The sequence below is a fragment of the Mustela erminea genome, chromosome 10 (genome assembly GCF_009829155.1).
Source record: "Mustela erminea isolate mMusErm1 chromosome 10, mMusErm1.Pri, whole genome shotgun sequence".
NCBI lineage: Eukaryota > Metazoa > Chordata > Mammalia > Carnivora > Mustelidae > Mustela > Mustela erminea.
Genome location: NC_045623.1, coordinates 19457262 through 19473573, shown reverse-complemented (window position 1 = coordinate 19473573; position 16312 = coordinate 19457262). Strand labels below are relative to the sequence as shown.

The 16312-nt window shown below is 36.2% G+C and overlaps 1 long non-coding RNA gene across 2 annotated transcripts; it reads left to right on the top strand.

The window, feature by feature from the left end:
- Nucleotides 1–11905: 11905 nt before the first annotated feature.
- On the top strand, nt 11906–16003 carry LOC116566978. 2 transcript variants are annotated; one of them, XR_004276067.1, is made up of 4 exons: nt 11906–11987; nt 12193–12291; nt 13411–13634; nt 15886–16003. It is a non-coding gene; the product is annotated as an uncharacterized LOC116566978 (long non-coding RNA). The 2 variants fall into 2 exon arrangements; XR_004276068.1 differs by lacking the exon at nt 13411–13634.
- Nucleotides 16004–16312: the final 309 nt, after the last annotated feature.

The following is a 16312-nucleotide window of genomic DNA, read 5'->3' as shown; positions in this document are numbered from 1 at the left end:
CTGGACTAACTCTTACTGAGAGTGGTATGTGGGAATGTGATCGGACCCCCACTCTACTCTTTCTCCTATCAAAATCACAAAAAGACCAAACCAAAATATCAGTATATGCTTTTGCAATAATCTTGTCTTTATTCTTACCAAATATATGACAAGGAACAGATTGGGAATTATTGTTAACACACATAATATTAAATATTAGTATCACTGGAAAGTCTCAATTCTTAAAAGAAAGCTTGGGAACTGCCCCTATCTCCCCCTCATTCCCTATTCAACTAGATTTTTAGATCTTTAGCATACTCTCTAAACTAAAGCTGACCCTCTACTGCTGTTCTCTGTTCTATTCAAGTGATGTATTTAGCTAGCCAATATAACCTGTTAACACATTGAGTTTCCTAGCAGTGATTCAGTAGCTGTCACAGTAATCAGCATGGGAACACCTAAATGCTATAGATGGCTTCCTATTGATTGCTATAAAAACACACAAATAAAATGTGAACTCTAAAAATCTATTTACAGCCATAGATGTAATCCTTAAGTACAGTTTGCTGATTTTCAGCTGCCTTTGCTTGAGCAACTCTTTTCTTTCAAGGACATCCATTACAGAGCAATGTTATAATAAAGGCTAAGATTACAGGGTATTTGGGAAACACTTATCCTTTAATTTAAAAATAAATAAATAAATATCACTTTCTTGACAGTAAACTATTAAACCCACCTGACCAGACTTTATATCCATGTCATAGTCCACTGCATAGCCAGTGTTTGTATGACAAACCACCATTTTGAAGCCACAATGGCAAAATGAAAAACCCACTGGAGTGATATGTGATATGTCTTAAATTGATTTCCTCTTTGACACTTCCATGTGTCCTTAGTCTATCCAACTGCTTTGAGTCTCGGTTTTTCTTATCCATCAAGTGGAAATAGTAGTTCTTGCTATTGCTAGAATTACAATGTTCGGAGCGTTCCCAAATTCTATGACAACTTAAAGGTTATCTCATCTACTATCTTCTTTTTAATTTAGTAATGGAAGACCAGTATCTGGGGCTCAACTGTGGTCATAAGAGAAATAACAGGGATGATATTCACAAATTTAATCGCTGGGAAAGCAGGGGCAGCCATCAGGCAAAATTAATGACAGCTAACTAGAACACCTGTTTGCTATAAACAACCAATTACGCTTCTCCTGATGTGTACTGGTTGGGCAATGTATTAGTTTGCCAGGGCTGCTGTAACACGGTACCACAGACCAAGTGGCTTAAAGAACGGAAAAGTATTGTCTCACAGCCCGGTAGCTAAAAGTTCAAGATCAAGGTGTCAGTAGGCATACCTTCTGAGGGCTGAGAGAAAGAATCTGTTCCATGCCTCTTCCCTAGGTTCTGGTAGTTTGCTAGGAACCTCTGGCATTTCTCTGTAGAAGAATCCAAATAAGGTCACATTCTAAGGTGCTGGAGTTTTGAACTTCAACATATAGATGGAAGGGGGGCACATTTAAACCCATAGTAAGTAGAATAGAAATGTAGTATATAAGGGTGATGCAACATAAATTGTCAATATCTCATTGGTAAACTTAAATGTTCCTCAAAATATTCAGTAATTTGTCTCTCATAGTGCCATTGATTTTCCAGTAATTCTTTTTCTCTAGAAAAGTGTATAGAAAATAAATTGATATGTACCTTTAAACTATTTGTAATAATAATAAAATTGACATCGTTATGACCAAAACAGAAAATCTATCAAACGTTGCTAGAAACCACAGTTTTAGGAACATCTAACATATAACATCCTGGTACTATAGCCCTTATTCCTTAATGTCAGCAGCCAATAACATGAGCACATTAAATCAGGATAGCATCACCAAGGGTTTGGCAGGGATTTGCAACACCTAAACATTTCTCAGGATTTAACAATAACAATGACAATTAAGAAAGAAACAAGATAATGCAATAAAATCTCCAACTGACACAAAACCACAAGTGATACATACGTATACATACATATGTACACGAGCATCATAAGAAGTGAGACTTGTATCCTGAATTCCCCCTGAGAAAGGGAACATTCTGATTTGATCACATAAAGACACCCCCTGGCCCGCCCAATCAGACATCCAGAAGAGACATTAAATACAAACTTGAGGTCTTAATGCCACCGCTGAGGTTTCCCCAGTAGAAAGCTGAGATGCATTTTATTTCCTTGAGTTTTAGGAGGGTAATATGTTGTAAATATGTAGTCAAGTAATAGATAAGCCTGATACTTTAGGGCTATAGCTGTGGACATTTGCTTGCAAGCAAAAGTGCTTGGGGCGTAGTTTTATTGAGGGGCTGTATTTCATCACAATATCCTTCTACTCTAGCTTATAAGAGTAAATACAGTGGAGCTCATTTTAAAAATCTCCTAAAGACTATCTTTGGAGAGAAAGAGAGTTCTTGTTTACCAATAGTACCATTGGCTTTTTTTCTTTTTACTTCTGTTCCCATTGAATAAATGATGACAACCAGGGACCTTTAGCACTTTGAAAATAACATTAACTCCTTCAGGCCATTCAGGTATCCAAATGAGTGACTTTATAAAGTTGTTGCAGAATTTTTTACCTCTATTATATGTCATATTTGATCAATAGATGACAACTATCAAAATTATTCAAATGATTTTGTCAAACACTCTTTTCTTTTTGGCATCTTTCACTTGTAATATATCTAAGTAATTACTAATGTAATTTAACTATTTAAGTAATTCAATCCTAAAAGTTACTTCCTAAGGGAAGTCTTTTTGTTCTGACTTCATGAAACAAAAACTCTCCACTCTGATCCCATTGAAATTTACAGAACAACAATTTGGAAACAGAAGAGCAGGAAAGTAATGATTTGAGCTATGTTTGTGGATTCCACTAAGGGAAATCTCAGGGTTGTGTGGATTCACTCTACTGTCTGAAAGATCAGTAGATACAGCTTGCGATATAGTAAAGGCCACATTAGTATAACGTGCTTGAAAGGGATCGGAGAGAGGGAAAGTGGATTGCACATCATTTAGAGAAATAATAATAATAATAATAATAGTATAATAGCTAACATGCATTTGAGATCAGAATGTGCCAGGTACTCTGTACTTTCTACAGATGATCATAATAAGGTTTATAACGATCTTACATAGTAGATGATGTTCTTGCCATTCTATAGAGGAGAGGGATGAAGTTCAAACCAGGAAGTAAAATGCATCTTTTGATCTGCATAGCTATGGTTTCTATTTTTTTTTTTAAAAACCAAGATAAGAAATCTCAGAAGTCATTTTTTAAAGAAGTACTATATTTGTTGTTAGATTGGAAGTACTGAAGTGCACTGGAAACAAAATGGGTTAGAAAATAAATACATGCTTGTTTTTTACACCTGCACTAACACTAATTGCAAAGAAGAAAGCAGAAAATTTATGCCAATTTGAGGTTTTCTTAAAAGGAACATTTTCTGAAGGGAAAAAAAAAGTCCCTGCTGGCTTTCTTTATGTCAAATGTATTATGATACAAGACATGAAAGAAAGATTTTTCTAAGGGAAATTTTTAAAAACTCACTGCAGAATTATTCTTTTTAGGCTTCTAGTATATAATAAAAGAAAAGAAAGAAAAATTAAACTATAAAATAAAGAATATCTCTTAATAATAAGAAGGCAAACAATTACACCTATTTATATTTCCACACAAGAGAGAGAGGCTTCTAACAACTCATCCCGAAGGATCATCACAGAATCTCATTCTAAGGGAAAAGACTGCTATGGCCTTTTGTAAAAGAGCATATTTGAGACGTTACCGGAGTGTATCTATCTATAAGATTTTTTTTTCTCTCTAATGACAAAACAAATGGACAATGTAATAAAATTCTCAGGCTCTATGATCCCTGGGCCACCATCATGTAGGACATTTTAGTTCAGTGGTGATAGATAACTTTCCAGCAGCTCTGGTGTGCACCTGCCACCACAGTCTGCAAAGGGGCTCAGGGATGAACCTCAAAGTCAGGAGAAGGTGCCTAGTGCCTGCCCATCACCCTGCTCTCATTCTAATCTTGCAGCTTCCTTCATTCCCAAAGACCCCGCATACCAATAAGATTAAAGAAATTTCTTTCTTCTTTTCCTTCCTGGAGTAATTTTTTCACAACTTAATCATTGGCTCTTTATCAAGACTTTCTTTTCCATTTTGTTAGATGCTCTATTACCATTATGTGGACTGTTCCCTTTCTTACATTTACATACCATGAAGCAATGTCAGTCACTGGCTCTTTACAACGTCATTTGGTTGCATACATACTAAATATTCTTTTCAATTTAGTTCTTTGTCTAGGTACCTTTCTTTCCTTCCTTCTTTTTTTGTTCTGCCAAAATATGGTGCTGTTTTCTTATTAATTATTCATTAGTTTTGCCGGTTTGTTTTCTTCTAAAGTTCTACAAAGTCAAAAATACAAATAATGAGAAACATTAAAATGAAAACTTCATTTAGAAATCATAACTTTTAAAGGATAGAGGAGATAACACAAATCCCAGTGTATGGATTACACATGTTCTAAGAAAGTAGTTGATTTTACCCAATGTTCAAGTTTTTAAATTGCTAAACTCTAAGAAATTTTTTAATCTCATAAAATCTCATCAAATATGGGGAAAGAAAAATAACAGTTAAACTTTTTTATGTCAAAGATGATAAATACTTCACTGAGGAATTACATATAGGGCAGTGGTTAAAAAACAAGGCCCTTGTTATGCATGTATATATGGATTTGACTCTTATCTCTTTTGTATTAACTATATGCACCCGGCCAACAGTTTGTAAGCCTCGGTTTATTTACTTATAAAATGAGTTTAATGATGGTTGCTCTCTCATTGGGTTATTGATATGACTGCATAAGAAAAAACATACAAAAAAATTGGACAGAGAAGTGTCCGGAGAAAAAGACTTTGTCATTGTTAATAATTAGCATCATTGACCAAAACTGAGGTATTAAATAAGAAACCATAGAAATATTAGACCATTATGATCCTAAGCTCATTGGCTCAGTAATAATCCAACAATAACAAAAGAAGAGCAGGAGAAGAAGGAAAAGGAAAAGCAGAAGCAGGAGACACAGAAGGAGAGGCAGGAAGATGGGGAGAGAGAGAGAGAAGGAAGGGGAGAAAGAGAAGATTTGTTGCTCACATGTTCTGCATGTCTTTCGTTGGTAGGCTGTGCTTCAGTCCAACATCATCATGTCTTTGGGACCCAAACCATCAAAGCAAGCTCTGTCTTCTGTCTGACATGTTTTCTTTTGTAGAAGAAAGGAAAAAAAAAAAAAAAAGATAAAACGTACACCTGTTGGCTCTTTAGGCTTTGGCTTGAATGGAGTATTAATCAGGTTAAGTCTTAACCTAGCCTAGGAGAGGATAAAAAAAGATCCAGAAGCTCCAAAAGCTTTGCATTGAGAAAGAGTCAAATCTTACATGTTATAAACTGGGTGATAGAATAATCAACCTAGATCGGTACCCGAAATTAACATCTAAGCCCCCCCAAAAATTATTTCGAGGATAGTAGCTATATACTGAAAAAGCTGAAAAGACCTGGCTCTGAATTCTCGTCTTCAGCCACTCACCTCTTTTACACACTAATAGAAGAGAGGCATGTAATTTTATCATTAAAATTAAGAGATTAAGCAAGCTCTTTAAATTAAGAGATTAAATTAAGAGATTATGCTGAGTGAAATAAGTCAAGCAGAGAGAGTCAATTATCATATGGTTTCACTTATTTGTGGAGCATAACAAATAGCATGGAGGACAAGGGGAGATGGAGAGGAGAAAGGAGTTGGGGGAAATTGGAAGGGGAGGTGAACCATGAGAGACTATGGACTCTGAAAAACAATCTGAGGGTTTTGAAGGGGCGGGGGGTGGGAGGTTGGGGGAACCAGGTGGTGGGTATTGGAGAGGGCACGGATTGCATGGAGCACTGGGTGTGGTGCAAAAACAATGAATACTGTTACGCTGAAAATAAATTAAAAAATTTAAAAAAAAAAGAAATTAAGGTTCTGGAAGTATTTATTTTGATGTGGTGTTTATGAATGCACCCAAGGGGATTTTCCTAAGCAGAAATCAACCTTCCGAAATAATAAACTTGCTTGGCATTTCTACTATGAACCTAGAAATGTTTTTAATATAGAAGACGCCTGCACAGTACCCATCCCTTAGTAATACATATATACCCACAGAGATAATAATCAAGAACTTATGGTCAGCAGTGTGTCTGTAAACAGCCCATGAACCTGAGAAAGCCTGACCAGTCCTCAACTTTAAATGTTTATTTTCAACAGGAGATGATACCTTCCCTCCTAAAGTCTCCATTAAAAACTATGCACAGGGGCTCCTGGATGACTCAGTCATTAAGCGTCTGCCTTGGGTTCTGGTCATGATCCCGTCCAGAACCCTGGGATCAAGCCCTGCATCGGGCTCCCTGCTCAGTTGGAAGCCTGCTTCATTCTCTCCCACTCCCCCTACTTGTATTTGCTCTCTCTCTGTCTCTCTCTCAAATAAATAAATAAATAAATAAATAAAAATAAAAACTGTGGGGAAGTCCTTATCTCAAGTCTCTGCAAGTTCTGTTTAAAAGTGTGAAAAAATTAAAAAAAAAAAAGTTGCAAAGAAAAAAAATAAATAAATAAAAGTGTGAAAAACAACAAAAACAAAATAAGCATGTCCCTATCCCTTTGATTCCATTATGACTGACCTCCTTTGCTAGTTAAATTTTCTGAAGGGCTTTCCCTATCTCTCTGTATTCTCTGATCTCCCTTTCTGATTGTTCCTCACTTTCCTGTAATCTGACTCTCCCCCCATCCCACATTTACAAAATACTTATGTTGTTTGAGACGTGTGGAAAGATGATGCAACTGGTCATTTGGTTTTGTCCAAAAGACTTGAACTTCTTTTCTTGACCCTCTTTAAAAATCTTAGTGACAACAGGATGCAAATTGAATAATTCCGTAACAGGTGGCTATATTGGATTGAGTATTTCTTAAATTATTGGTGACCTTAGAATAAGCAGTTTCACTGGCTATCCTGCTTTTTATGACCTATTCGTGCTATGTTAGACTGGGACACACAATTTGTCTTAAAATTTTCTTCTTCCTTGACTCTCGAGATACCACTTTTTCTTGATTTGCCTTCCAACCCTCTCAATACTCCACAACTATTTGCTTTTTAGCCCCGTGGCTACTCTTATTCTAGACATTCCTTAACTGCTGGTGTAAATCAAGATATTATTTTTGCTCCCTTTCTTCTTACTGTACATAGAATCTTCTGAGTCAGCTCATCATTTCTCCCACACATTTGTCTTTGTTTGTCTTTAATTTTTTTATTTGTCTTTATTTCTTCCTCACAGTAAATGGTATTACTAACCACTTTTGTGCCTAAATCAGAAATAGAAACTTTACTCTTGATTCTTCCCTCTCCTTTATCTCATCATATTCCAACTGTCACAGACTACCCCCCCCCTTCTCCTACCTCTAAATATATCTCGAAGCAATCCTTTCCTTTGCCTTCATCCTCAGGCTGCTCCCAGTTTGCATTATTTCTTACCCAGGTATTTATATTTTATCAAGCGATTTATGAGCGAAAAGAATCAAACATCCTCAGGAGTGTGATCACTCATGAAAACTGACTGGCGTTCTTCCTAATGCTGGATACAATGAGACCTCTCACATTTCTTCCTGGGTTATATATACAAGCATGTGTCATGGAGGCAAACTGCTTATGCCTAGACTGAGTATCAAACCTGAGTGAATATAAATAAATAAGTAATAACCACCAATTTTTAAATTCTTGTTTATAGCCCCATGAACTGCGCAGGTCAGTGGAATCACATTGAAAGAAATAGGGAATAGGAAACTAGCATGTATTGGCATCCACTCAATGCCAGATGACCCTAAATACTTCACATGGATTATTATCTCACTGCACTACATAGTTTTTGAAGGCAGGGATGTTGCCCTGTTCCATTCTAAAGCCCCAGCACGATTTTTTATGATATAAAAGGTATACAACAAAATTCACTTATTAACTAAAAGATGTTTCATTGCAACTTTGCTGCTATTGCAATTTCACAAATGAATGAATCAATATTTGGAACATTAATCTGGATGGAGTTTCATTCATTTGTTCATTTTTTTAAACTGAATGACTTCTGAGGATACATGACTTATATGAATAAAACAAACCAAAACCAAATTTTGTGTTATTATCACAAAAATTTAAATCCACTGAAGGAGACAGACAAAACAGGGAAAAGATGGATGGGTAGATGGATAGAACATCCTGTTTTAGTCACTATTCTTACCTCTAAAGTGACCCCAAAATCCACAGACTAGTCAGCAATCATCTATTCAGCAAACGTTTGTTGGTACCAAATAACTAAGCTATTTTTTCAGATACTCATAATAATTTATGAACAAAACAAAAGAGGATCATGTGACAGAGTGAGTGGAGAGAAGTGGGACAATGTTGGATGTAGTCAGGGAAGGGCAATCTGAGATGAAAACATTTGTGTGAGGAATGAGAAAGGACAGACTGTGTGAAAGTCTGGGGGAGACAGGGTCTCCGGAGAGAGAAAAAATTAGTGCAAATGCCTACAGAACAGAAAGAATGGCTGAGTGGCAGCCCTATTCTAGCCCAGAGAATAGAATGTGGAGTCTGATTCCAGAAATCCTATTGTTTGAGGTCAGCTCAGTAGCCATATGAAAATTGACTTGAAAATCTATTTTGTTAGAAAATAGTTTTGTCTGCCTATAGGTATTTTGCATATTGTAAATGTTAAAATGGTACCCTAATGAAGTAAAGTTACATAGCAGATAAACAAAGTGTAAATTATAACCAATTTCAAGGTTTTTTTTTAAAGTACACGTGTGTATTTATGTGTATGTATTTACATGTATGTCTTTACTATAGGAGCATGTAAAAGCTTAATATTTGTATCTCTAAAAGATTCTTAAAGATAAGTTTCAAAGCCTATATTGTCTTGTAGAAGTCATCTGAATTTAGAAATGCTCCGTTATTTTAACATCCCCTAGTGATTCTTTGATTAAATTGGGGGTTTGTCTGGCAAATTTAAGCTCTAAGTCTAAAGAAATATATTTTGTTTTTGGAATAAAGAGTCTATTCCATTTATCCAAGCAGAAAAATAAAAAAAGAAAAAAAAAAGGAAACAAAATGTTTATCCTTATGACATGATATTAACTTCTTAAAGGATCTAAAGCAATTTTCCTTCAAACTCTACAGTAGCTGAAATTAACTTCAAAAATGAGAAAATAGGGGCACCTGGGTGGCTCAGTGGGCTAAGCCACTGCCTTCAGCTCAGGTCATGATCTCAGTGTCCTGGGATCGAGCCCCGCATCGGGCTCTCTGCTCACCAGGGAGCCTGCTTCCCTTCCTCCCTCTCTCTGCCTGCCTCTCTGCCTATTTGTGATCTCTGTCTGTCAAATAAATAAATAAATAAATCTTAAAAAAATGAGAAAATAAAAGTTGCTATCTAACTATCACTACTTATGGATTTCCCTCTGACACCAAGCTGAAAACAGTAACTTGATAGACTAGTTTTTGCTCTTATGAAAGTGTAAGATTGTTGAATAAAAGGTAAAAGTCCATCAGTATCAGTGATTTGGAGACTTTTCATCCATAGATAGTATTTTCCTCCTCCACATAATTATATAAAATCTATAGGCAAGGCATTCTTTGTCTTCTTTCCTAGGTTACATTCGGAAGACCTCTGGTACAAACTCACTAAGTCACAGAGGAAGTCTGGGGCTGAGCCGAGACTTTCAAGTATCCTGTTTGCTAACCTCCTGTTACTTATGCTCAACCATGGTCCCGACTTTTTTTTTTTTTTTTTTCCCCATCTGTGCAGTTGTCATATGTCTTTCAGAATCAAATAAATTGATATTTATGATAAACTCAATGGCTTTAGGTAACTTTCCTGTGGTGTTTGAAGATACATGGTTAGAGCTGTACCCCTCACTTTGTTTGCTAGCAAAAGGGAGCTCTGCAATCAAGAAGCCTTGATTCCAGTCTTACATACATCAGAATATTTAATTCCTAGCATTTCTAATCAGTCCCTACAGTCATGGGATTCGTAGGTACTTACTTACAATGTCAGCTACAAATTCACGTCCTAGTCTCAATAACATGTAAATACATGGTTTTTAAAAACTTTTAAAAAATTTTAAGCAAATCCAAACAACCAATTATATTATTTGTCTACACAATGTCAAATGGCTAGAGTATAGAAGACACTGAAAATGTCAGTGGCATGATTTACAATAGATCTCCTGTCCTGTTAGAATGAGATAGAAATGTTACATGTTCAGAGCTTCAGTGAGATAGGTAAGTATTTAGCTGGGGGGGAAAAAAAGCTAATTTCTTTCACCCTTAGTGGTAGAAAGAGTGGGCATTTCGTTCAGCTGATTTGGTTTTATGCACTCTTAAGCTCAAGTTGAAAAATATAAATGTACAATAATAAAGTAACGATAACAGTCATGTTCCATTTTCCTTTTCTATCTTAATAGCTCCAGGTAGGTAATTTTACTGTGTATATAAATCATTAGTCTTCAGCAGCCACTCCGTTCTCTAGTTATTCTTAGGCTCCAAAGCAGTTTTATTTTGCTAAGAGCCATTTCCGATTGTCTCTGGAGTAATGGCAGGGGTGAGGGAGAATTCAAATTAGCTTCAAGGTACATTTACTTCTATTACTCAGGAATAATACCCCTATGACATATAGACCATTCCCTAGTCAAATACTAATTTACAATTGTCCTGTATCAGTGTAACCAGCAGGTATTGCTAGATCTTTTCTGACTAGGTTTGATTTCAGTGGTAGAAACTAAGCATTTTTGATGAGTCTAAGCTTCCTTGTGAAAAAGAAAAGCAACAGAACAACAATAATGTTTCCCCGTCAAGAAAAGGTTTCAGGGAGGAGTCCAGAAGGAAAAATCTGTGTAATAAATAGAATTCCCCAAATGGAGCCAAATGAAATGCCAAATGAACTTCAAGGGTTTAATTGATTTACTAAACCACTTTAGTCAGAAAAGTTATGAAAAGAAAATTAATTGTAATCAATAGACCTTGTGCAAGCCTTTTAAAGACTTAAATTCATGCTAGGAATCCCTGGTTTTTACTAAGGCTTAATGTTACTGTTTTCATAACTTTTGTGTTCTTACAAAGGTACATTTTAAGTATTTAGGTTACAATTAAGTCTGTATTAGTTTTTTTTTTTGAAGGGATAATGGAATAAATAGAATAAAGAAATAGTGTATTCTTCTTCTTGATTTTTGCTGTTTTTACTATATAAAAGTGCATAAATACAATGTGAAGGCACTCTGGGAGAAGGGGAAGTCTGTGTTCTAATTCCCTCCCAGCTCTAAAAAGCAATATAATGTTATTGTACAAGCAAGAACAAATAAATAAATAATATAACTTCTCTGTCAGCACATGATAGACACATGATAAATATTTACTGAATTGACACTATAGCACCTGGTGGGCAAAACTTGAGAATTAAAATGACAAAAAGAATAGGAATAAAACAGTAAAGCACAGGCATAAGCATCCATAAGATAGGTCTCATTTCAGTTAGTCTCATTTCAGTTAGTCTCCAGTTCATGCAAGTGAGAAAAAAGACCATTCCATTCTTTAGGTAGCCCTCAATCTTTTGTGGCCTCAGAGTGTCTCTTAATAGCTCTAGCTCTTAAGATGGAGATGGACGCTCTTGTAGAGTAGTACCTGATGTGTCTAGCATCATGCGCCATATTGGTCCAACTCTCAGGTCTACCAGTTACTGCTTTAGAACTCATCATAGAGAGTGTTTTAGTGAAAGTTAGTGACAGTTAACTTTTGTACCTCTCACATTTTGTTTGAGCTTATGAAATCCTGCCTGTATCTGGAGAGCTTGTTAATTCATGGATGGAAAGAAGTAGGAGGGTAGGGTGTGCTAGGCAGTTAAGGTGGGTGGCGTTTTTGACATCTTGTCCAATTGCAATCACATCACCACTATCATTTGACCAACTTTTAGGATCTTCCTAGAAACTCAGGGTAAGCCTGAGCTGAGCCGTTCATAGACTTTCTGAGCCTTGTAGGAAGAAATTAAGATGGTCAGTTTCCCCACCCCTGAGTATCCTGTCTGGCCTCCTTGCTCCTCTCTTCCTCTAGCATTTGAGACCTGCACCCAAGCATGTGTCACAACTGGGAACAATTGATGTTTGACCTGACACATTTCCTCTGCTGATGTTCCCACTCCTTTAGGAGGGGGTAAAAGGTTGTAATTTGCATTCTTGAAATCTGCTGTATCTTGAAAGATTCCTTTTTGAAATTTTTGGCTCTTTCACAGATGCCTTTGGTTTAGATGAAGAGAAAAATATCCAGTAATTAATAGCACACCCTTCCACTACAGATGAGAGATCTTTCTTACCAGGTTTGTGTTTTATTTCATAATTAACATTACCTTTCATAAACAAGTCTCCAGTTTGTAGGTTCCAATCAAATGACATTATACCTGCCTCAGAAGGATTAAAGATAACGCTTACACAGCAAAGGCTTCTCTCAGCTCCATCCAACTTTTACCTTATCTACCAATAAGATCCACCCATCATACAAGATTGCATCTCCAAATCAGTAGAAAAATGAGAGAGATACAAGAGTCTGTCTTAGAAGGAAAGTATTTTTTGATACTAATTTACATATGCTGTGCTTCCACTGAGTATATATAGAGCAATGGCATACATACATATCACTTAATGAAATATTAAATTATGTAATTTAAACTTCAACAATCACCCTGTGCTAAATATTTTACATGAAATTTCTTATATGATATCCAAAATATATATGTAAGGAAAACATTTTTTGATTTCATGAAAGAAAATGAAAGCTTATGAGATAAAGTGATCTGCTTAAAAGTGTCCCAGCTAATGAATATAGGACCAAGGGTTCAAATCTAGTTTCACTGCTATTAAAGGCCATAATGTTAAAGAAAATAAAATCTTATCTTCCAGTTTTAATTCTTAAGTATTTACATTGAACATTACCCTGGGAAGAAGGCAAAATTTGTTCTACAAAAGAAAATAATAGATTTAGCAAAAGTTATCTTCTTAATTAAAAAAGCAATAATAATTATAAATAGTATTATTATGGAGTAGGGAGTGTAATGATTATGAAGTACTCCCAGCTGTTATTCAGGAATAAAGTAAAAGTTTCCCAGTTGTCTATTTTGTGATTTCTAAGAGGTGAAGAGAAAATGATAGGGTTCTCACAGATGCTTGGTTTGTGCTGGTGTCATTTAGCTGTATTTCCTGTCCCTTGGAGGTGGGGGTGGGGAGCAGGCCCTCGGGTAAGAGCTTCACTTTGAACCTGGCCTATCACTTCTTCAAGGAGTGAAGAATCTTGCACTCAGGGCCACTGACAGAACCTGAACTTCTTCTATTTCCATCATGCTTTCTTGTTCCTGAGTCTTCAGTGAGCTTCAAGATTCACAAGGAAGGTTCAGGGTAACAGTGGTCAAAGAAAGAGCTGTTCCTCTAACCATTTCAGTCAGCCCAATGAGCTCTGGGCCACCCAGATCAGGCAAAAGCCATCACATACAAGAAAGACTCCAGGTAGTATTGCCAACTCTTAAAGTAACGACAGACTTTTTTTTTTTTCTTTTTAAATATTTTATTTATTTGACAGCGAGAGAGGCAGCAAGAGAAGAAATGCAAGCAGGGGGAGTGGGAGAGGGAGAAGCAGGGCTCGATCTCAAGACCCTGGGATCATGACCTGAGAAGAAGGCAGACACTTAATGACTGAGCCACCCAGGAACCCCAAGGACAAACTTTATGCATTATCTTGCTAACTTTTAATTAGTAGAAGAGAAAATTGAGGATCCGAGAACCTATATGAATGGTCTGTGAGATTTATATTCTAATCCTGGGTTTTTGGACTCCCAGACAAATGCCTTTTACATCATACTACCTACCTAAAATAAACGTCCAAACCCAGGCTAAGTTGGAGGATTTTTCTTTTCTTTTCTTTCTTTCTTTCTTTTTCTTTCTTTCTTTCTTTCTTTCTTTCTTTCTTTCTTTCTTTCTTTCTTTCTGTTCACACACACACACACACACACACACACACGCACACATATCTATTAAACCATTAGCTACAGTAGGCAAGCACAGCACTTAATTTACGATTGTATTCTTAACATAGGCTCATGCACCAAAATCTATCTAAAATTTAGACTCCAAAAGAGGAGCCTCAATCCCTCAGAGCTATGGTTTTTCACCTGCATATTTGGGGAAGTGTCAATTCCTCTGAGGGCGTGATCAGGAGCTGTCAAGTCTTGTATAATTGTTAGACCTCTGCCATCCCCTGAGCATTCCAGCCAGGGATGAACCATTCCTGTTCCTGCTATGAACTGTGACCTATGTCAGAGACTTGAACCCTGGCAACTCTAGGAACTGAGCAGTCCTCTCTCATCTGCCACCTCAGCATTCATCCTGGCTCCATTGCCTCAAGCATGCAACTAGTTTCCTTGAGGTAGATTTCAGTACTCTAGAGGAGGCTAACACTTTCTCTGGGAAGCTAGCCTATGGAGAAATGTCTCCATCAAGTAAGCCCTTACTACCCACAACACACACTCATTATTTATTAACCACTGGACAAACACCCAGCAGTATTAGGAAAACTAACAGGATTATTTGATTCTGAATATTAGGGACCTCACATATTTTTTAGACACTAATATTCATGTTTGGCATTTCAATTACAATTACTTCTCCTTGTTTTTTAGAATCTTCCCAGGAATAAAATATGTACCAGTATGTCTTTTTTAAAAAAATATTTTATTTATTTATTTGAGAAAGAGAGAGAATGAGCAGGGAGAGCAGCAGAGGGAGAAGGAGAAGCAGGCTCCCAGCTGAGCAGGAAGCCTGACATGGGGCTTGATCCCAGCACACTGAAACCATGACCTGAGCCAAAGGCAGATGCTTAACCAACTGAGCCACCTAGGCTCCCCACTAGATGTCTTTTTAATTTGGGATTCCTACGAATCCAATTGTCCTTCTATGTGGTCCTACCACTAAAACTATTCAATGTAGTTCCTGGTGTTAATGTAGGGCTTAATTTAAAGATGTGTTGTCTTGGTGGAACAGTTAGTAATCCTGCCTGCGTATTAGAAACATCAGGAGGTTTTAAAAATCCAGATGTCCCAGCCATATCCTAGACAAATCATATCAGTATTTCTTGACTTGGGATCTAGTCATTAATATTTTTTAAACTTCCCAGGTAATTCCAACATAAAGTCAAGGCTGAAAAGTTCTGTTTTTAGTGTGTTGTAAGTCACATAATAGCATGTATTATATGACTGGCAAAATGATAACATGGTTTTGTGTGTATATTTTATATATATTTATATATGTATATGTACATATATTTACATTTATGTAATACACACATGCCTGCATTTGTGTGTATTTCTTACTAATAAAATAGATAATTTAAAAAATTTTACATTGTCAATCACAAATGTATCTATTACAGAGACACAAGTAGCAATTTATTTTTCTACAAGCAGTCAGTAGATTAAGTGTATACTTTTCAATGCTTATTTAGAATATTTGCATTGTCCTGATGGAAATCTGGTACCCAGATATTTTAGGAACACCTCTGCTTAAAGATCTCACCAAGGGAATTACCTCAAAATTTCACTAATCAATTCTTGAATATTTTCTGCCATTACCTGATACCTGGGAAGCTGATTTATATAAAAATAGATGCTAAACAATGCATTTGCTTACTGCTGTTTAAAAAGACATATATCAGCATCCTCAAAAGCAGGATCATCAAATCATGGGAATTAATCAATTATTTCAGGCCACTATGTTGCAGACTCAAGTTTGAAGGCATGCTAATGGAAGTATATTCTCTTTGGAGCTAATTCGGGTTTTCTCCTCTGAAGTCATTTCTTTGGGTTGAACCACAAGGATTTGATTATTCATCAATTATTCAATAAAATACTTGTGAAGTCTACACTTTGTGTTGAGCCTTTTTTTATGCGATGTTTGGGTTTTAAATAAGTAAAGAAAAAGCATTTCTTTTTTTTTTTTTTTTTTTTTCTCTGTCTCTCGTTTATTCATTGACTCAAAGGCCCGTCCGGTGTCCGCAGAGTCCCAGGACCTATTTTACATAAAACACTTAGGATCTAGCAAAAGAGCTCGTAGCTATTTTCATAAATATGTGTCTGCTTCTACTAAGATGCTGAGGCTTCAGTATGAGAAGAGCACCTAGATAATTCTGTATT